Genomic DNA, 22,387 nt, shown 5'->3' on the forward strand with positions numbered 1-22,387 from the left:
TTTTTAGAAATAAAATCATGGGCATAGAAACAGTTCAAACAATTGCACAAATAGCAACTAACACCCCTCCCCCCCACAGACACACAGAGGACAACACATACGTAAAATAGTATCAATTCCAATGCCATACGGTCTAAAATATCGGTAGGTAACCAGGATACGCGATATTAAAACAGCATTGCTGCACCAAAGGCAGCGGTTCCAGAGCCGCAAACATAGTGATGTTATTAATTAATTTATTTTTAAACAAACCTGATAAATAGTGATGCAGAGGGTATGGTAAAGGAAGCAGAGACCACCTCCTTCCCCGGGCCAGCCTCTGCCACCCAGCTTTAATCAAACGAGACACTTTTCCCCGCTCGGCCATGACCTCTTTGAGCACCGAGCGACTGCGAGGTCTGTCCCGCGTGGCTTCCAGAGCCCGCGCCCGCAGCGTTTCCACGGGGAAACCGCCCGGCCGCGACAGCCCCACGAGGCGAGACGCCGCTTCCTCCCGGGGCTGAGAGCGGGAAGGTGGAGGCCGGCCGACTTTAAAACAAAGCGAGAAGACGAGGGAGCTGCTGCCGGGTCAGGTAAAGGCGCGCGGAGCTGTACGCGCCACACACCCCCGGGCAAGAAAGGCCGGCCAAGCACAGGCCAACCGCGAGAGGCCCGAAGCAGCGAGCGAGCTCCATTCGTCCCGGGAAAGTTCCTCGACGGCGACGGGAGAAACCGGGCGAGCGGCAGAAGAAGCAGGAGGAGGAAAGAAAAGCGAAAGGAGACGCAGAAGCATCGAAGCGCCTGTTCGGTTCGATGCGGCCCGCGCGAAGCAGGGGATTCCCGCCCCTCAGCGCGCGCCCCCGCCCCGCTTTCTTCCCCTGCCCGGCTGCAAGAGCAGCAGGTGAGCGCGTCCGGCAAAAGTTGAGGCGGAGCGCGCGCGGGCGGAGGGCGGGGCGAGCGAGCGAGCGAGCGAGGGGAGGGCGGTCCCGAGGCGGAGGCAGCGCCGCTTGACTGCCTCTCTCTTTTCGGGGCAGCGCTCTCGGCCTCGGAGCGCCGAGCAAGTCCTGCGCTTCCTCGCGAGCGTCCTTCGCGCGAAGCGGGTGAGTGACTCGTTGGCGCGCGCGCGGGCCGCCTCATACCTGCTGCGGCGGGGCCGCCACTTTCGCAGGGGCCGGTGGAGGGGGGAGTAAGGAGGAGGGCGAGGTAGTTCCTGCTCCGCCTGCCTCCTCGGTGAATGAGGAAGCGGCGCGGGCAGCGCCTCCCCATCCCTTTTCGAAGTGAGCGAGTGCGTTTGTGTGTGAGAGAGATTTTATCTCTCGCCAACCCCACTGAGGGGTTGTGCGAATGGGCTAAGCCCTTCTTCTGGTCAGAGGAGCGGGACCCTCCGGCGCTCGAGTCTGGGTGAGTTGGGCGCTTGCCTGCCTCTCGTCTGGGTGTGCTGGGTGGCACACTTTCGCGACAGGCGCTCGGAGTTGCCCTTTCTCTCTCTCTCTCGCCCTCTTTCCTGCTTTTCGCTTCGCAATCGAGGGCAGCCCGGCACGGGGCAAGGCGCGCGCGCCCTCGAGCGGGTCCTGCCCATGGCGGAGGGGGCGCGTTGCACAACCGGGGCGAGAACACAGGGCGACTGAGTTTTAACATCCCGCGGAGGTTTGTCTCCACCGGGACTTCCTCGTTTTAAGAGCCTCCATGTTTTCTTTTAAGTGCTCCGCCAAATTCTTGCAAATTGAATGGTTGACTTAGACAGGGGAGGGGGTGGGGCTGATGGGCTCGGACTTTTCTCTCTAGCTCACTGCATATACTTGCATGGTGCAAGTTACCAGCCCCTCCTCAGATTTCTTTTCTGAATGGTTTCTAGCACCTTTAGGGAGTTGTTGTTTTTTTAAAACCCAACAAACTTAAAGACAAACTTTGTTTAACTAGAAAAACACACACACACACGGACACTCCCAACTTATCAAAATCACTTGTAAAAGCTGCTGTCTTTTAGTGTGCCAAAATGGCACTGTCTGAAATCTGGCCTCTGCACCTTGACGTTTGTAGGAATTTGGTTACCTTGGCAGAAGCGATGCAGGAGTCAGGACAGGAAAAACACAGCGACAGTGTTCTTCAGCTGGCAGTTATTGACAGATGTTAAAACTGAAAGGCAGCCTCACATGACCACACTATCTGATAGAAGCATTCAGCATTTGTCTGTTTGCCTGATCTTTAGACTTACTACACCAGTGGGTGCCTGGGTGGAACACAATGGCTGTCATCTGTATTAACAATATTCATTGCATTTATGAAGTGTGTATTATGATTGCTATTTCGATTGCCTCAGTTGTGCTTCACTGGAGTCCTGTTGGTTTCCATCCCATTTTCTCTACCCCAAAGCTAGAAACAGCATGCTGAGTGGTTTGGGGTTGAGGATTAGAAAGGGTTTTCCCCCAAGCTTGGTTAGTATCTATAGGCGTTTGCTTAGTTTGGAATGTGTTTGTCTTCCCATGCAGCGAACGGCTAGGCTTGCTTGCATTTAGTCATCTCAAGTTGTTTGCCATCACAGTTTGTTTCTGTTGTGCACCTGTTCTCTTGAGCAGTGGGTGAGATGATAGAAATGGACTGGCTGTTCATTTGGTATCTTCCAACAACTTCGTGGTCCTGTGAATGCAAACCATGTTAAATGTTTCTATGGTGCTATACCAGCATTGCTGAGAAAATTTATCAGATGTCTCAAACAGGTACAGGAGTAGTGGCCAAACGTTTTGATATATGTGCAGCAAATGAACTCTCAATTTGTGTAACATGGACACTTAAGGGCATATTAATAATAATATAGAGGGATGCGGGTGGTGCTGTGGTCTAAACCACTGAGCCTCTTGGGCGTGCCAATCAGAAGGCCGGCAGTTTGAATATGTGTGACGAGGTGAGCTCCCATTCCTCTGTCCCAGCTTCTGCCAACCTAGCAGTTCGAAAGCAAACCAGTGCAAGTAGTTAAATAGGTACTGCTGTGGCGGGAAAGTAAACGGCATTTCTGTGTGCTCTGGCAGTCCTCCGTGCGCCAGTAGTGGTTTAGTCATGCTGGCTACATGACTGGGAAAGCTGTCTGTGGACACATGCCAGCTCTCTTGGCCTGAAGTGAGATGAGCACCACACCCCATAGACACCTTTGACTGGACTTAACCGTCCAGATGTCCTTTACCTTTACCTTAATAATAATAAGTAGCTAGGCACAAATGCTTGCTGTAACAAATTTCCAGTTGTGAGACCCATGCCGCAGGTTGACTGCCTGCAAAATATGCCAGCAGCTTTTATTTATTTATTTGCCCTGATCTTTAGACTTTCTATACCCGAATATGACATTTTTGCACTAAATCAGCAAATTGAGCAATATGTTGCTTCTTCCTGACATGCTAGCCATTAAATTTCTAAATGAAATGGCTGAATGATCTGAACAGATGGGTTAGTCTAGGCTTAAGCCATAAAATAATTAGTTCCAAGAAGTGTAGCTAGCTGTGTCTGGGGAGCATACATGGATGAGTTAATAACTTTAGTCCTAAAGATCCGGGAATACGTACTATGGATTGCTGCAACTTGCTTATCTTTAAGTTTGATTTAATGCAGATTGTGAAAATGCTGTCCCATTAGGTTAATGGGAGGGTGAAGCAGCATGTTAAACAATGTAATTCATTTACTCTTTGGCTACAGTGCTATGTACACTTTTCTGGGAGTTTCATCCGTTGAATCCAGTGAGACTTACATCTGACTGAGCACGCGTAGGATTTTCCTGTATTCGCTGCACAAATTGAGCATGATAATCACATCTTTAGTGTTACTTAAATTATCAAAGCACATGCCGAAGAACATAGGGTTCTGAGTGAAGAGAATGCATGAGAACCTATGTGGTATAATGGATGGAATGTCAAGAGTAGGATTGAGGAGGCCCAGGTTGAAATCCCTGCTCAGCCATGAAGCTGAATGGGTTACCTGCGCCTGTTGCTGTCTCTGAGGGTAAAAATGCTGGGGTGGGGTGGGGGTACGTTTTGATCATATCTTAAAATGTAGGAAAGAGGTCTACATTCTTGGTATTTGTGTGTGTTGGGCGGTTGCACTTTAAGCTTACATTTATTAGAATATATTAGCCACACCCACCCACCCTCAAAGCAGTTCTTTTTTTTAAAAAAGTAAAACAATAAAATTATCAGTAAAAAACAGTTTTAAAAACTCAAATGTTTATTGTAATCAGGTCAAAATTATATCTTTAAGAATGCAGCATATAATAGGAAATCAGATTGTGTACACTTGGTGTATAGAATACTAAAGTTTCTTTGTTCCTGAGTAGTCAAATGGCTTTCAGATTTTGAGATGTGAATCAGTGAAGGGTTGCAGCCTGCTGTTATTCATTAAATACGAAAATGTCCTTAATTTTGTCTGTTCCCTTGATCTGGCAACTTGAGCCTATGAAGTACTATAGCTTTCAGGAAGGCAGGTGAAATGGCATGTTGTACTTGTCAAGTAGTCCCTTTATATAATTACATATTGCGAAGGCAAAGTAGTGCATTCCTGACTCTTGGGCTTGTGGATGATTGGATGCTCTAGATTGGAGTCAGTGCACAAAGCAGGAAATGAATCCACCTTGAAGTGTTCAAAACCAGCCATTGCCAACCTGGTGCTCTCCAGATGTTTTGGACCACAACTTTCATCAACCCTAGCCAGCAAGTTCACCGGCTGGATCTGATGGCAGTTGTATTTCAGACTGGAGGGCACCAGATTGGTGAATATTGGTTTAAATAAAGAAAAGAAGTAAAAGAATGTGACCCCAAGAGATTTTTAGTAGCAGCAACTGCATCTGTGGACAGGAACAAGACTATTTCCCTGGAGAGCTGGGAAAATTGAGAGGCATGAGGAAGCAGTGGGATGTGCGGCGAACACGAGACCAGATGAATAAACAAAGGGAACAAACATGTCCAGAGTTGGGCTTATTCACACTGAAGCAATTCATCAAAGGTGCCTTCGGTTAATCAAATGTATTCTTTGTTATTAAAAATAATTACCAAAGAAACTTTTTTTTAAAATGCTGTTGGTTTGCATACAAGAATTGACACTTGGTGGTAATATTGTAGTTGCAGCAACCTTTTCTAAGACCTTTTCTGTGGTGGCACCCTCTCAGTGGAACTCTTTCCCGCCCTTCATAGCTTCCAGATGTTTTCAGATCCAATTAGTTGCACTTGTTGTTTTATACCCCACTACCACCACCCCGGCAGGTGCTATGGTGTTGTCTTAAGAGTGTAGTTCACCTGTTGGGCCTTTTGAGGCCAGAAGAGCAGCTCATAAATAAATTTATAAAGAAATAAATATAAATGCTGTGGGCTCTCAAATGTCCCTTATCAGTTTAGGAATTAGCATATACATATGTGTGCGTAGCATTTCCTGTTCATTTCCTGGAGATGTCTGTAATCGGAATGCCAGAAAAGATTCTCAAAAGTATGATTGCTGTAGTGGCCATCAGCCAAAATGACAATGATAAACTTGGGTGGAGAGGAAAGTAAATAAGATTAGAAGGCAGCTTTGAAAACCATAGCATATTTAGCTTTTGTAAATCAAGGTGCTTATTAAATCCATACAAAAAGTTCAGAAAAATATATTCTTATTTTTATAATTATTTTGTTACTTATCTATCAAAGTTAAATGTCGGCATTTGAAGACAGCAAAGTGATAATAAAAAGTAGTGTTTGAGTTTTATTCTATAAATTTTGACACCACAAATGTTTTATAGTTCACCAAAATGTGTGTTGTTGACAGTTACTTGCAACTACTCCTGTGGCTGTAGAGCAGTGTTTCCCAACCTTGGGCCTCCAGATGTTTTTGGCCTACAACTCCCATCATCCCTAGCTAGCAAGACCAGTGGTCAGGGATGATGGGAATTGTAGTTCAAAAACAGCTGGAGGCCCAAGGTTGGGAAACACTGCTGTAGAGAGCAGTATAGGAGAGACAAGTCCGGTTGCAGCTGGGGCAAATGAAGGCATCTGGTTATGCTGATGTAGATGTACCATGGTATTGCTTCTTTATGTGTTCCTCCTCTGGTCACTTCTATGGATTCATGACCTGACTGTGGTCTTCATGGGATTTGCACATGGCGGGTTTGATGTCGCCAGCCTTCATGTCTTGATGTATGCGTGTGAATACTTGTTTAAATCCACCTACAAGTTTCCTAAATTGTGCTTGTGCCTGCTTGCTGAACTTCATGCATTGAATATTCCTTTGGAAAACGAGGAGATCCCACTCCAAACACTTGCAGGTATTAATGTGTCATCTTCAGAATCTCTGAATGGGAAAATGAGGTTTTGAAAGATGTGAACCGTATTATGCAGAATAGCATGCATATACAACTGAAGCTTCATTAATTCATTATAAATGAACACTATCAATGCTGTATGCATCAGTATTCTAGCAGAACATGTTTGATAGGCCAAATTATTCTTCACCGTCTCATTCTGTAAATCATTACAGTGGTACCTCGGTTTACGAACAGTCCTGTTTACGAACTACCGTATTTTTCGCCCTATAGGACGCACTTTCCCCCCTCCAAAAATGAAGGGGAAATCTGGGTGCGTCCTATGGGGCGAATACAGGCTTTCGCTGAAGCTTGGAGAGTGAGAGGGGTCGATGCGTACCGACCCCTCTCACTCTCCAGGCTTCAGGAACACATCCACAGCCTAGGCAGCCTAGGAACTCCCGCAGGGCTGTCTAGGCTGCGCATAACAGCCTGCTTCCTGGAGCGTCGGGCGCGCTGAAAGCAGAGCGCCCAGCGCTTCGGGAACACATCCGCAGGGCTACCCACGCTGTGGATAGCAGCCTGCTGCCCGGCACCACTGGTGCCCTGAAGCAGAGCGCCCCGCACGCCGGACAGACATCCGCAGCGTGGGGAGCCCTGCGGGAGTTCCCACAGGGCACCCTTCGCTGCGCATAGCAGCCTGCTGCCCGGCGCGAGGGGCACCCTGAAGCAGAGGGCCCCGCCCACCGGACAGACATCCGCAGTGTGTTGGAGCCCTGCGGGAGTTCCCCGCAGGGCTCCCCATGCTGCAGATAGCAGCCTGCCGCCCAGCGCGAGGGGCACCCTGAAGCAGAGCGCCCGCCCGCCAGACAGACATCGGCCAGCCCCACAAGCTTGGGGGACAGCAAGGAGGTGCAGTGCCGCCATCCCACTGTTCTTCAACCTGGTTCGGTTTCCCCGACCTGGTTTGGGGGGGGGGAAATAAGGGAATTTTTTGTCTCCTTTAATTCCCCCCCAAAAAACTAGGTGCGTCCTATGGGACGGAAAATACGGTATTCGGTTTACGAACTCAGCAAAACCAGAAGTAGTGTCCCGGTTTGCGAACTTTACCTTGGTCTACGAACGAAAGCCGAACAGTGGAAGGGCACCAGTGGCAGGAGCCTCGGTTTAAGGACGGATTTGTTTTAAGAACGGACTTCAGAAACGGATAAGTCCGTAAACCGAGGTACCACTGTATATAGCTGAGATCTAATGTGAAAATTCACGATCCATTTCCTTAAAATCACAACTTTGCTTAATATATGGCTTTCAAATAATTTAAGAGGCTACTGCATTTCTCCTTTCTTCTTGCATGCACTGCTGCTATTTCATTTTCAGCCACGTACCCTACTTCTCTTACCATGCCAGAGAGCAGACTGGCTTGTCCTACCTCAGGCTGTTGTACCTTTGATGCTGAGATGGAGAATTCAATTCTCTTTAAAAAAACAAAAAAACCTTCAGATTTTTACAAGCAGCTGTATCAGGAAAGGGGAGCCTCTGGCTCTCAACTGTTGTTGGATTCCCAACCTTCAGCCTCAGCCACCAAGTTGAATGGTCAGAGATGATGGGAGATGGAGTCCAGAAACACATGGGGGGGGCACAGGTCCCCTCATCCCTGAGCTTCATCCAGTCAGAGAAAAACACAATCCGCATTTGGAACAATAAAGCCCTAAATCAGTATAGCAGCTGAACTTGTCAACATATACTCCTTTTCATGCAGTTGTTACTGGCAGGATGCTATAAAAGTAACACCAGTTTTTGCAAGCGGAATTTGAGGGCAGTTTAGCATAAATAGAAACTTGGCTTTTAGGTATTTTAGTTCTCTGAATTACTATGCAATTTGTTTACCACACTGCCCAGTCATGTATTTTGGTGTTGTTTATGTAAGGTACATTCTTGGACATATTTAGTGGTGATTATATTGCGATTGATAGTGTTATAAATAATTGTGATGGCCATGTAAAACCGTAAGAATCTTGCATTGCTGCATTTACTATTCGTATTCTAAGTGTATCTAAAACATTTAATTCACTCTGGAAGTGTGCTGCTCTGCATAATCTGGTTTATGATTATGCCTTTTAAACAGATAAGAAGCAGCAGGGAATCAAGCCTGTGCGAATTGCCCATGAACAGTAAAATAATAGATAGTAACAAAATGCATGTGTCTTCTAATTTGATTGCCACATTTTCCTGCTAGATCCAAGTTCTTGCTCCCTCTTCCATGTAACAGCCCTTCAGATATTTGAAGATGGCTCATATCTCCTCTCAGTCTCCTCTTTTCCAGGCTAAACAAACCCAATTCCCTCAACCTTTCTTCATAAGGCTTGGTTTCCAGACCCCTGGTAATCTTGGCCACCCTGCTCTGTGCATGTTCCAGCTTGTAAATATCCTTCTTAGAACACCATTGACATGTGCTTCTCTGTCTTCATGTCTTGCAAGAGGATTTGTCACCTTTCATTTTTGTACATAACCATGTTTAGCATTATATCTACACTAGCATTTCTGCTAACCATGGACATGGCTGATCCAGTTTTTCAATCATGGCTAGGACAAGGTTTTCAATTTGTGGCTTGATATAAAAATGATTATCTTGGTTAATTCATAAAAATATTTTAAATGAGTAAATCATAGAAATGATTATCATGGGTAAAAATGACCATGGGTAATTAAAAAAAAAGGAAAGGGGGTCAGTTTGGTGTAAGAAGGGTACTATAGGGTACTGATGATGCAGTTCACAATTCCCAAAAATGTATTAAATGAGTGGATGTTCCCTAGCATGAATAAAGGAGGACACTCAGAAATAACCATTCTGTTGCAGAAATCCCAAACTAGGCAAATCACATTCTTTCCTCCAATAGTTCTTCTCCAGCTTGTAATCCAAGCCCTGCTCTGCTCATTTATCTCTCTGTGGATTGTGCAGGGAGGAAAGTCTCACTCCCTCTTTCTTTTAGCAATGTTACAAGGGTGACATTGTAAGCCCAGTTCAGCCCTGGACTTAATCCTAAGTAAGCACAAATATGATCTGGTTGGGTCCTTGACTCTAGCATTTGCTCCACAGTTGAGGGAAACCACAAAACTCAAATCACCACCACCTGTCATTTGGACACTTAATATACTCTCATGACATAACATAAAAAGAACTGTTCTAGATCAGACCAAAGGCCTATCTAGTGCAGTCTATTCTTCTAGTGGCCACTGGCCAACCAGCAGCTGGACATGAGTGGACTAGCACGCTCCCACTTGCAAATCCCAGAGGCATGCTACTTCTGATGCTAATATTCATTGAGGGCCATATCCTCGTGAATTGTGCATTTATACATTAATAAATAATAACAATGCATTTGTTGTCTGTGACACAACATGCAGTGTCATCTTAAAAGAAGTACAGTACTGCATCTCTCTACCTCTGTGTGCTGCTGTTGCCATGTGTGGTGTTGCATTGGGAGCTTCTTGGTGTGGAACTGAAGCCAGCTCAAAACCTTCCATCTCTAAATGACTGCCTTGAACAGCTTGCTTCATCTTGCTTGACTTATGATAAGGCTGCCTCTGAGTCCTATCCAAAATGTGATTATTTTGGCTGCACTAATATGGTGACTGACTTTGTAGTGATCCCACTTTATTGACAAAGTTGAAGGTTAGGTGCCATGATGCATGTGACAATTGTTGTGTCTTCATGAGCAGGAGAGGTAAAACTCCTGTGAGGTGGTGCTAGTCTAGAATTGTGCATTTTGCTAATTAACAAGAGTTTTCTTTCTTCTGTGCTATCCCCTTTAATTCTGAAAGTTTAGAAGAGGGACATGATTAAGAGCCTTTATAGATACATGAGTAGCTGTCTAAATGTAGGGATTGGAAATTGCTTGGTTTGGGCAATATGTTTTGTGGGTACATTTTTGTACATGGGAGAAGAGCACTCAGGTTTTTAATTAAACAAAGAGGGGGCAATTATGCTTGGACACTTGATGAGCTTAAAAACTGAGGCTGGTAATTCATCAAGTATTTTTTAAATATTAATGTTGTAAGAACAATAAAATTATCAACAGGTTTCATACTTAGGTTAATAACAAAACCTGAATCAAATAACTATTATTGTGAAACAATATGATTTCTTTTAAAGTTAATGTTCGTGAACTATTGGTTTTATTACTTTTTTGTTCTGCGCTCTTCTCCAACCCTGTCACTGAAGGTTGTGTGCAAGGTCTTTTTCTCCTCACCAAAAAATCTGGAGGGAGGCTAACCATGTGGCTGGTCCAACTTCACCACTGAATGCCATGGTTGAGTTTCCCTCGTTCTAATCAATTTACCCATGAAGCAGTGACCTCTGTCACTGATGGTTGCTTGTGTTCCTCCTGTTCATATAGCTAGTAGTTATTGCCCTATTGCTGCAGAGGCGAGCTGTACCTGCTCCTATCCTTTCTAGCAAATAATACCATTCTTGATTAAAAATAAAAATGTGTGCCATCTACACAGTGGTGTTCCTGGAATATCTAACAGGCCAGATGGAAAGAGGGCCCATTGTGGTAGAAGGCTGTAGCTAGCCTTGTTGTCATTTTCTAGTACTTCCAAAAATAAACAAATAACCTATTTTCTGTATCTTAGCATTTTATCTATAAACAAAGCATTACTAATGGCAAGCAGTAGTTTTAAGGAAAAACAACCACCTTAGTTGCTGCTAGTACATAAAAGCACAAGTCCTGCGCATGTATTCAGTGGGCCTTATTGCAGTGGGAATTATTACTTGAAGTGGAACATATTCCTTAATAAATATGCAAAACCACAGTTTCCTTAAAATACAGGTTTCGGGGACATGCAAGGCTATTCTATGTTTGTTTGGAATGCAACATTCCAGTTTCATTACTCATGCTTTCTAGAGTCTTGTTTAATAATCTGGAAATTCATTTACCATTGGACACATTTTTTTAAAAATCAAATTTACAAGCCTTAAAAAAAAAATCCTCAGAATGTCCTTTAAATGTTTTGTAAAACAATTTTGTTGAGTTTACGTCTGCTGCTAATGGGTGATGTAATTAGAATACTGTGGACTGAACTAGTGCAATTTCACCCCCACCCCCTGTATTTGACTACTGATATAGGAATTACCAGTACTTCTGAGACAGTAGCACTTTCGAATGAAGAGAGAAGTAATCTAGTGTTGCTCACTGGAAGGACATGGCGTGGGGAGGGTCTATAAATGTAAGCATCCACGTAGGGCATAATACAATTATTCTCACATCCACGTAGCATCAGGCTATGCACATTAGAGCAGTGTGCCTGTTTTCTGTAATTACCTTGTGTGATATTATGTATGTGCAGCCAAGGCAAGCAAAAAGGGAGTTTTGTATTGCTCTGAGGGAATCCTGCCTGTATGAGGCAGGATCAAGCTCTAAGTGTAGGCAAATTTAGGAGTCAGGCCAAACAAAAACCATGAAATTTGAGAATGAGATTTTTCTCTAACAAAATATATTAAAGGCTCCTAGCTTTGGTTGCTATAGTGTGACAGTATAAACTATGTATTTTTACCCAGAAGTAAGTTCCATTATATTCAGTGGGGCTTACTTAACCTGAGACATCTTTATTTTGGATGGAGTAGGGGGGAGAAAAGCAATTTTGTTTTCTGCATGAATGTGTGTATTCAAATGGCTCGTGAATGAATGCTAACAGGGATATTCTTGTGCCCAAATAGTTAATATATAATGCAGATATGTAGTTCACTAATTTTGAGATTAACACTGGTCAAATAAATGAGATTCTAACATTGAAGTATTCTCTCATGTCTATAGCGCGGAGAGCATACACAGTAGTCTTTGCTACTGTTATTTGGGATGAAACAACTTGAGTGCTTTCTATTATAACTAGCAGCTCTCCATATTAAGCATGCATGATATAGAGCATATAAAAATAGTTTTTTAAAAAAAATCCAAAGACACTGGTCATATTTCTAATCTTTTTCTTTAAGCATTATCTCAGCACAGCCATATGCAGATTTAAGTGGGGTGCACAGTGCAATCCTAAACAATGTCTATGAAGAAGCAGGTCCTATTGAGCTCAGTGGGTCTTACCACGAGATAAGCATGCAGAGGATCACAGTCTAAGTCTATGGAAATAAATGCCTTTAAGCCCATCTTAATGCTGCTGAGGATCAGACTGTATTGATATAAACTCCTTAAGCCATGAAGCAGACATCTCTCTGGTTTACTGGTTTCTTTTAAGATCTTAAGTCTTAAAGCATTTAAATGTTGATACACCCTAGAATGGGGTGGTGGTAGAGACACACAGTAAGGGTGGGTGCAAATGGTTAAATGAAAGCAGTTTCAGTGATGAATTAACAGTAGTTCTTAGTCTTCCAGCAAACATCTGGGGGTAATTTTTGCATGTAGCCATGACACAGCCCCTTATTGTACATATTTGTACAGTCGTACCTTGGAAGTCGAATGGAATTTGTTCTGGAAGTCCGTTTGACTTCCCAAATGTTCAGAAAGCAAAGCGCAGCTTCCGATTGGCTGCAGGAAGTTCCTGCAGCCAATTGGAAGCCGCGGAAGCTCCGTCGGACTTTTGGCTTCTAAAAATAGTTTGCATACCGGAACAGTCACTTCTGGGTTTGCAGTGTTCAGGAGCCAAAATGTTTGAACTAACATTTCGAACTAAGCTGTTCGAAAACCAAGGTCAACTGTACTAGTTTTTGTAACAGCACTTTATTTATTCAGTTGCCGGCTGTTGTAGGTTTGATAAACCTCCATCAACACACATGAGCATTTGCTATTCTCTCTTATCAGTGACTAATGTGACTTTATTAATATTACATTTATATCCCACCTTTCCTCTAATGAGCTCAATTCCCCCTCTTCCCCTTTTATCCACACAACAACCCTGTGAGGTAGTTTAGGTTGAGAGACAGTGACTGGCCCAAGGTCACCAGGTGTGCTGGATCACCAAGTGGGGTTTTGAGCCCCAGTCTCCCAAGTCCTAGTCTAGCACTCTAAGCATTACAGCACACTGGGAAATGCACTATTGGCCTTAGAGCTGTTATTGCTTATTATACCCAGCATACTGGAACAAGATTCTGTAGTGCAGTGCTGAGGAACCTCCAGACTGGGGGCCTAATTAGGTCCTCCAAGCCTCTTCATTTGGCCTGTTAAGCCATTTAGACCAAGCCACACCCACCTGTCATACACCTGATATCACATAGTATCACATGCGACGTCAGGCGTGTGTTGGGTAAACTAGTGGGGGGACCAATAAGGGGGTTGCAGGCACCACTGATCTCCTTATTGTTGACAACTCCAAAATCCTATGTGCTGCTCTTTGCAAGTGAGCTTTTATAGAGCTGTGTGCAGTGCTTTGATGCCCCAACAACCAGCTGATTGCCAGTGCCCAATTGTTGGGGTTTGAGCACACAGTGTTTACCACACAGGTAAAAGTTGGTCATCTGACATCAGATGACTGACAGTTCCACTTCCCCACCCTTTTGATAGTTAGAGGTGGTAAGTGGCATTTTGTGAGAAAGCTTTGGTCCCTTCAAGGGAACTGCCTGGCCCCTAAGCAGCCAAACCACATCCCCCCTTTTCTTCTTATTTTTTTGCTTTGAAAATGCTGTTTCAGGCAATGGTAATTAAGAATGGGAAGGAGATAACTGATGCAGATGCTCCCCCCTCCCACAGCACTCCCCTCTTCCTCTTTTCTCTCCACACTGCTTGTGAGAGGGCGGGAGTGCAGATGAATGAGTAAGAAAGGATGGGTATGTTTTCATGTTTTCTCCCTCTTATCATTTATGCAACAGCTGCTTTCCAAAATGCTCCTTCCTGGAATGTGAAGAAAGATGAGAGGGAATTCTGGGCAAGCAGAGCCATTGTTAAGCAATGGCTTCTTGCTGCTAATAAGAAACATTAGGAAACTGTGCCACTCAGGGCTGCAGTTCTCTACCAGAAGAAATGCAAGGGGGAAAGGAATGAGAGCTGGGAGTGGGGGGTGCGTCTTGAGAAATGGGCAGTGGAGAGATAGGGAAGGCATTGCTTGCGAGATGCCTATTATGGAATTAAATTGGTTTGTTCCACCACCTCCCAGCATCTTCTCAATGGAGTCTGCCAGAGTTGTTGGAAAGTGAATTCTATTTTATGTGCAGGGCTGGGTCCAAGATATTTTGGTGCCAGGGGCAAAGGACAAAATTACACCTCTCTCCCATTCCATTTACTAAAGGCAAACCAGACCTGAGAGCAGCAGACCAGCTGCACAGGGTGGATAGCATTATGCACACAATTCTGTCTTCTACCATGAGACATTATTTGGGCAGTACTTCAGCATCTGATTTTTTTTGGGGGGGGGTCAGTTTAGTTGTCAGCAATCAAGCTTAAATACATATAAAATGTGACCCTCTTACTGGAAGCTTAAGATAGTTTCTGGGGTCTCCAGGTGGCCATTGTGGTGGAATGTGATAATTGTATGTAGGCTGAATCCCTGTTTCTGACTTAATAAAGCTGGTGACTCAAAAAGATAGGCCTGAACATATTGCATGACAGGACTCATCACAGCTGGAAGCTGCAAATATGCTTCCTGGTTGTTCCAAACACCACTGAGGTGTGGACAAATTAATAAGCACAGGTCTGGGTGGCACATGCTAGGCACATAGCTTTGGGTTTTTTCTTATTTCAGGTCCTAGTTTGAGTTTCCTGTCTTCCATTAATTTCTTCCCATGAAGATGCAAATGTATTTGTGATTCAACGTTGCCTCAAAGTGGCACAAATCCATATCCCTTGGACACACCAGTTCTGATGTTTATCATTCTCACTTCTTTAACAGAGCCGTAGCATGCAGAACAGCTCTGACTGAAACATACTGTACATGAGAGTTTGTGGGTTGTGTTCAGTGTTCTCTATGAAATGTCTTCTCAGTTTCAAGAGTGCCTTGTGAAACCCATGTCTTCTTACCTTTAACAATATTATATTGATCCTGATGCTGTAGAGGAGCTTGAATCCTAAAACAAAATGCCACTACATAATACAAGGCATACTGTGCCAAGAGCACAATTTCAAACTAAGGCTTCTTTTAAAAAATTAGAAGTACTTTTCACTTTGGTGCCCTTTGTTTCTTTTAATAATTGACATCTGTAGAGTACTACCGGAAGGAGTATCTATGGTTCTTTTATGTTAAATTTCACCACAAATAATTGGTACGTATTTGTGAGGTTAATCACGATAATAGCTACTAACATCCTGGTCATAAGTTCATTGCTTAGAAATGAAACCCTACTAGTTATTTCTAGTAGAGTTTGTTGAGGACCAGAGCCTAAACCACATGATCAACAAATAATTAGAAGTTGCCAAGAACTAATGCCTGCTTTATTCATGTATGGAAGATAAGAGCATTTTCCTTTTGGCCTGGGAGATGCATGCTCAAATCCCAGCCCAGTCAGTGTTGTTCAAAATCATTGTGCAAGCTGAAGGCAGTCATTTCATTGAAAGCCACTGAAATAATAACTGACTGCCACTTCTTTTCATGGTTACATGTTTAGAGGAGATGAAGCCTAATGCACTTGATAATTATAGGGAAAGCTTCATTTTAAGGCTCAGCTGGATATTGTACAGAGCTGTAATGCAACTGCCAAAATAAAAGTGACTATCCGAGTAACACTCTGATGATCAGTAGAATGATTCTTTTCTACAAATATAAACTGAATTTAATAGGCTGTTTATATGGGCATTAAAGTTTATTCCATATTGTTCCTGGCAACCTCTGAATTTGGTGCTGGAGAAGTATGTACAAGCTTATTAGTTCTAGGACAGAGTGCAATAAACAGAGAAAAAGGAAAGTTGAAAGGTGTTACCAGCCATTGATTGACATGCTAGGGCTTCATACTCAATTACTTCTAAGCTGTCCTCAGACAGAAGAAATTGTGTATCCATCTGTTCCTCAAATTTGAAACAGAGTTTACAGTCAAATGCACCAGCAGGCTGTTCTTAGTTCAGGACCCTAAGAATGATATCCATGACTAGACAGGTAGCCACTCAATGGTACCAGCCAAATGATGCCCTGATTCTTTTCTTTGAGCTAGGAATCAATATAGGTTTTTAAGAAACAAACACTTAATGTGGGCAGAATTTCTGTCCCATCAACAATTTCCTTGTAAAACTGCCAAAAGATTTCTTGGCTTTCTCACAGTGTTGTTATCAGTCCCTGGATTAGATGTGGAGCAGTGAGAGACATACATCTTTAGGAAGCCTCTGGAACTATGAAAGAATGTAATCCTGAGAAAAGTGTGTGTATGTGTGTGTGTTAAACGGCATTATACTTTCCCCCTGCCCCATAATGTATGGGGGAAATGGATTTTAACTTCTGTGTATTTTATCCATTGAGGGTAAAGGAGGTTTGAGATGAGAGTTTGGATTGTGGGATAATTGGACTGGCTGGGGGTTGATTCATAGCAAGCCACTGATTCAAATGGAAATGCTGCTCACAATCAGCAGTGCGGGAAAATGGCCTGAATACTATTCCTCTCTAGTAAAGGAAGTATGATGAGTTGCCAGCTAATGCATAGATTTAAAAAAAAGAAATGATGGAAAGAAACTAAATTCTAGAAATTCTGCAGACAAGGAAGATCCATTCTAGACTTGGACACCTAAGAGATTCTGCCAATTCTATGCAAGTAGAGCATGAGAGTTGCACCCATAGCCCTTCAAATGAGAGAGAAAACTCAGGTCTGGGATTTTTAATTGGCAACAAATTTATTAGAAAAACTCTGAAGGAGCTGCAAATAGGTATTGCTTCTGCGTGAAGTGATTCAAAACCGTGTGGGCTCCTCTAAGTCAGAGAATCATAATACATAACCCTTGGTTTTTTGGACAAGCTTTAAAATGATTTACTTAGTTTATAGGTCTCAGATATGCATTTTCACTATGCAGCAGCAATAAAATAATGCAGGCAAAAATAATCTTAGTTGAAGTTCAGCAAGACTGCACTCCATTATTTGCAGTGTGAAGAGTGGGGTGGATGACAGGAAACAGGCCTTATTTACTTCCTTTCAGGAGAAGAGAGAGTGTGAACTAAATTAGCAGACTGTAGCAATTAGAACTATGTGGTCCTTAACTCATATACTAACTAGGAAATGTGGATTGTTAGGTTTGACTGCAAATCTCCCACACCTGGGAACTTCTGCATGCAAAAGAGATGTTACAAGGTGCCTCAAGGTGTTCACCATTTTTTCCCCTTCACACCAATTCATCTAACCCAGCACTGTATCTGCCAAAATGGGGAAAAGGTGGGAGCCTGGACAATTGCCAAACTTCCCAAGCCCGGTGTGACTTAGGCAGAAAACCTGTAAAATCCAGAAGTAATCAGGAACTCCAGGGGAGGCAAAATTCCTCTGTGGCTGCAACCAAAATTGGAAACCAGGGAAAAAAATCCCTCACTGGGTCAAGGGTAGGTGGGTGGGTACTGGTCAAGACCCCACCGCAGAGGCTGCACTGGATAAAACCAGTCCCAACCCGCGTCCTTCCCATCAAAACAAAACCAGTCATTTTGCAGTTAGTTCCAAGGTCATCTCTGGATGGTCGGCCGGGTGCAAACCATGTTCCCCTCCCCCATGCAATTCTGAGGGAGGAGAAATAGTGTGATTTGATCTTCATGGAATGCATGTCACAGCAAACAAGGTTGTGGCAGCTAGCAAACAAAGTGTTTGTACTCTAAAGTGAGAGTGTGCAATAAAGGGACAGTGTGAATTTCTGATCACGGGGGTGATATGAATGAGTGTTTACATCCATCTGAACTCTTGTGTCAATGCTGCAGTCTTGCTGGGAAGCAGTTACAGTCTTCAAACCAACCAGCTATGTGAGTGGGAGGAGATCGCTGATTACCATCAATTAGAAACTCAACATAGAGAATAGAAACTAGAAAGCTAGCATTAAAACTACATCCTTGGGCATGCTGCTAAATACGATGCCGTTCTTTTAGTAGCAGGCACTTATAGATATATTTATCTTTTCGCTTTTTGGGGAGGGCATGTAGGGAAGGAGCTAGAAAATATCTGAAGATATGGGCTTGGGCGGGTGGGAATATCTTATTACTGAGAGTCAAACTACATGTGCTTGTCTTTTGTGTTATATGTAAATATAAGCCAAGGGAAAGCCTGAGCAGCCTTGTCACTGTGGAGGATAGGGAAGAGAAATGTAACTCTTCCACTCCCTGAAACAACTCTGACTATCTCAACATGTCTGGTAGTGCTGGGGAGCAGGAGTCTGTTGTCATTGTGCATGTCGTCACCAATAACATGGGGGAAATGTAACCATGCAGCTCCTGAAGCAAAGGTTTAGATAGGAGATTAAAATTTGAGGTAGTTGTCTCAGAAGCATGTGTGCAGATGCTGTGAAGAAGGTAAATTCCATGTTAGGTATTGTTCAGGAAGAGATCAGAATTGAAGCTGCTAATATTATAATGCCTATGACGTGGCCATACTTGGCATGCTGTCTAAAGCTTTTGTCATTTTTGTCAAAACGGATACCGTGGAGCCGAAAAAGGCACAGAAAAAGGAAACTTAAAATGATCAGGAGCAACTCCCTATAATGAAAGGTTACAATGTTTGTGGTTTTTCAGATTAGAAACACACACACACACACTTAAGTGGGGAGATGATAGAGATGCATAAAATTACACACAACGTGGACAGAGTTGGTAGGGTTACTAGAACCCAGAGTAATTCAGGGAAGATGGGAGATTCACAACAAACGTGAGGGGAAAGGTACTCCTTCATGCTCTGTGTAGTTGCACTGGTGAAGCCAGTGCCACAAGATGGGATGATGGCCACCAACTTAGCATTAAAGTAAAATTAGACGAATTCATGGAAGATAAGGCTATTGATGACTACTAATCATGAGAATTATATGCAACCTCCAGGATTAGTGGTGACATTCCTCAGAATACCAGTCTCCGAAGGGAAAAAAATTGTTGTTGCATTCATGTCCTGCTATTGGCCTTCCCAATGACATCTACTTGGGAATTTTGATGCTGGACTTAGATGGGTCTTTATTCTAATACAGGAGGGATCACTTGTGCTTTTATCTTCCTACGTGACTTCTAAGAGAAACTCCCATTGGACACTTTCATTGAAATCAAAATGGTAATTTCAAAGATTAGATTCCCCCCCCCCGTACCTGGCAGAGTGATACTTAAACTTCCCCCTCTATAGGCCCCACTGTTCCAGGGCTGCTGAGACTTCCCTTGGCCTTCTGTTTATGTAACACACATCCTGATTGCATTTCAGGGCTTCTTTAGCCCTGAAAGCTTATCTCATTCTGGTTTCTCATACATGTTCTAGAATTGTTTTGTCAAAGAATTAATTCCTGAATTTCCGCTTTAAAAAGAAATAAAAATTGGTTTATATCAATGGATCACTCTGCAGTCATTGTGACAAGTTCACAAATCTTAAATAGTATGCTTACATCCAAGTATCTTACCTTATTTTTCTTTTTTCTGATTGATTATAAATCCACTGAACAGGAACTGTAATCATTTCTTTGTTCTGGGCAACATCTAGTACAGTCAGTGCTTGTTCAAAAGAAATCTTGCCTATGAGAGGAAGCTAAAATAGAGATTCAGGTTGAGAGTAATAGATTTAATCCTTGAATTAAGGCACTTTATACTCTTTGGTTTGCTTTCACAGTTTTTTGGTGTATAGCTGGGAGAAAAACGATCTAGCTTGATCCCAAAAATTGATAAAGAATTGGTTTATTTCTACGTTCACCCCCTCCCCCACCCATGCACTAAATTACGTGTATATGGTCCAGATGCTCATTATTCACACTTACATTTTCTTTCTGTTGAGCATAATCCCCTGGAGACTAGTAACTTTTCCACTGTAGATTTTGTATTTTATTAAAAAGTCATGTTATAATGGAAATGGACTGTTTATGGATTGTTCAAAACAATTTATCTGAAAAGAGCTACATCCAACTCTTTGGTCTGTGAAATTTCCATTTGGTCTTTGAGAGCGGGGAGGAGGATGTTGGAAAGCAAAATATAAATGGAAATTGCTCCATTAGCTGTTTGGGACTCCTTAACATTTGTTAACTATTGGTGCAGCAGAATCCCTGTGGTTAATCCATTATTTCAATTATGTTAAGCATTGAAGTTAGACTTGTGAAGGAAGTTGGCATTCAGATGGAAAGTACTGCGGAGCATAACTGTAAATGGTAGAAGGCTAAAGGCTGCCTATGAAAAGCAAAAAGCAAAACCACTAACACCTTCTACAAGCATTCATTGTTCTTAACATAAAGAAGCTTTAAGTTGTTTTACACATCTTGGGAGTTGAAGTACTTTAATGAGAGGAAAGAGGGATTCATAAATAGATGAAGTACATTCTTTTAAATGACCACTTGGGACATGTAGGAATGGAGAATAATTTTTCTCATCAAATAAGCTGTTCTGTTCTTGTTATTTATTGTGTTTTTATATTTTGCTGGAAGCCACCCAGAGTGTCTGGGGCAAACCAGTCAGTTTGGTGGCATATAAATAATATAATTGTTGCTGTTACATTGGTCACAGGACATATGCCCGAAAACATTTTTTCCATATTTCCAGTCAAAATTACTGTAAGTTTGACACTTGCCCATGAAACATTAGCTCATTGTGTATATTGCTGCAAGTGGAATTATGGTTTTGATTCATGTTTTAGTGAGAACAGTTGTCATGAAGTAACAGATCAATTCTTGATGTTGCAAAACTGTTACATGAATCACATTGATTATATTTGTAGGGAAGATCAAGCTGGTTAACCAATAAATGGTTTAATGTTAATTGGAGTTCAAATATTATGAGCTAAAACACAAATATTATGTAAAGAAGCTTACAAATGTTACATTTGTCACTATGGATTTACACACTGCAAACAGAAAAATGCCAAAACAAACCATACAATTCAATGGAATTAACTGCATAACTCTCTAGATGTGTTGTATTGCCTCAGCAGCCCCGTGCTAAGGACAAATCTAGGGGGGGAACCTACCCACATGCTATTTCTGCATGTTTTGAACCCACTATTATTCACCAAGGGTAGGAATCCATAAAAACAACATGAAGAACTGGTCCTTCTGCTTAGTTCTGTTGATTTGAAGGTACTGAATTTACAGTAGTTTCAATGTTGGGTGTGCCCTGATTTCCTAGCACGCACCCAGCTACATTTCATCTTTTTTGAACTAGTCAATAAATTTTACATTGTGTGGCTATGCAGTTTTCAAGTGTGTAGCACACTGAGAGGGGAAACCTGTCAGGCAATGCTGGGGGGAAAATGGATATAACCTTGGTATAAATAATAGGAATAAAATTGTATTTCTCTCACACTGTTAGAGGAAGGTTGTTGTTTTTAATGTAAGGTTGCAGTTTTAATATGACAAAAGCTGGGTGATTAATTTGCCAAGGAAAAAACAATTTCACTTGTCTTCAGAATAGAGAACAAAATGTCACTGTTGTTGCCCTCCTGGTAGAACAAATTGTGAGATTATTAACATTCCAGTTTGCAACAATGTCCCTAGTTATGTTTTTTTTTACACAACAAATTATTTACTTGTATCACTCAATTCAGAATACTCTTCTAAAAAGGAGCTAAATATGCTTTTTTAAGTGCATTTTATTCCGCCTTTTAAAACAAATGCTGGGGGAACAAGATTTATACATCACAACCAGTGTTGCAAATTGAGACATGAAAGCTAATGAGCTAAATGGCACCTTAAACCTAGGTTATGGGCACAACGGAATGTCTAGGCGCACTTTTTTATAAGAAGAACACAAATGAACTACAGTTAAAATATGTTCATTTTTCACATGGTCTAGTCCTTCCCCTGCCCACCCCCCTAATATTCTTAATAGGGGTTTTTCTCCAGCCTTCAGAGAGTAGCTGGAAGTGAGGAGGCAGAAAAAGGTCCTCCTTTCCTTCCACTCTGCAGTTTTAATTTGAAATCTTAGGCACAGTACTGTGCCCTGAGCTCAGAATCTGCTCACACTAATGAAATTCTCTCTCGCAAAATGCACCTAGAAGTTTCAAACACTGATTACAGTATAATTTGCTAATCAAAGCCTGCTACTGATCTTTTAATCCCAACCCTTTCCAAACACCAAAGCTTTGCATAATAAGTTGTGGTTCTA

At 42.6% G+C, this 22,387-nt stretch overlaps 1 protein-coding gene across 2 annotated transcripts in view; it reads left to right on the top strand.

Annotated features, from left to right (window-relative positions):
• The first annotated feature begins 942 nt into the window (after positions 1-942).
• Positions 943-22,387, top strand: part of PRKCD (protein kinase C delta) — a 52,749-nt gene continuing 31,304 nt past the window's right edge. Inside the window, exon 1 of one of the 2 annotated variants that reach the window (XM_081901202.1) lies at positions 943-1,079. The gene's annotated coding sequence lies outside the window, so the exon portion shown is untranslated. Of the gene's footprint in view, positions 1,080-1,231; positions 1,381-22,387 lie in introns of those variants that run through there. The other variant, XM_081901203.1, reaches the window with a different exon arrangement.

This window comes from Podarcis melisellensis, assembly GCF_964234715.1.
Source record: "Podarcis melisellensis genome assembly, chromosome: 2".
In the NCBI taxonomy this organism is placed as follows: Eukaryota; Metazoa; Chordata; class Lepidosauria; order Squamata; family Lacertidae; genus Podarcis; species Podarcis melisellensis.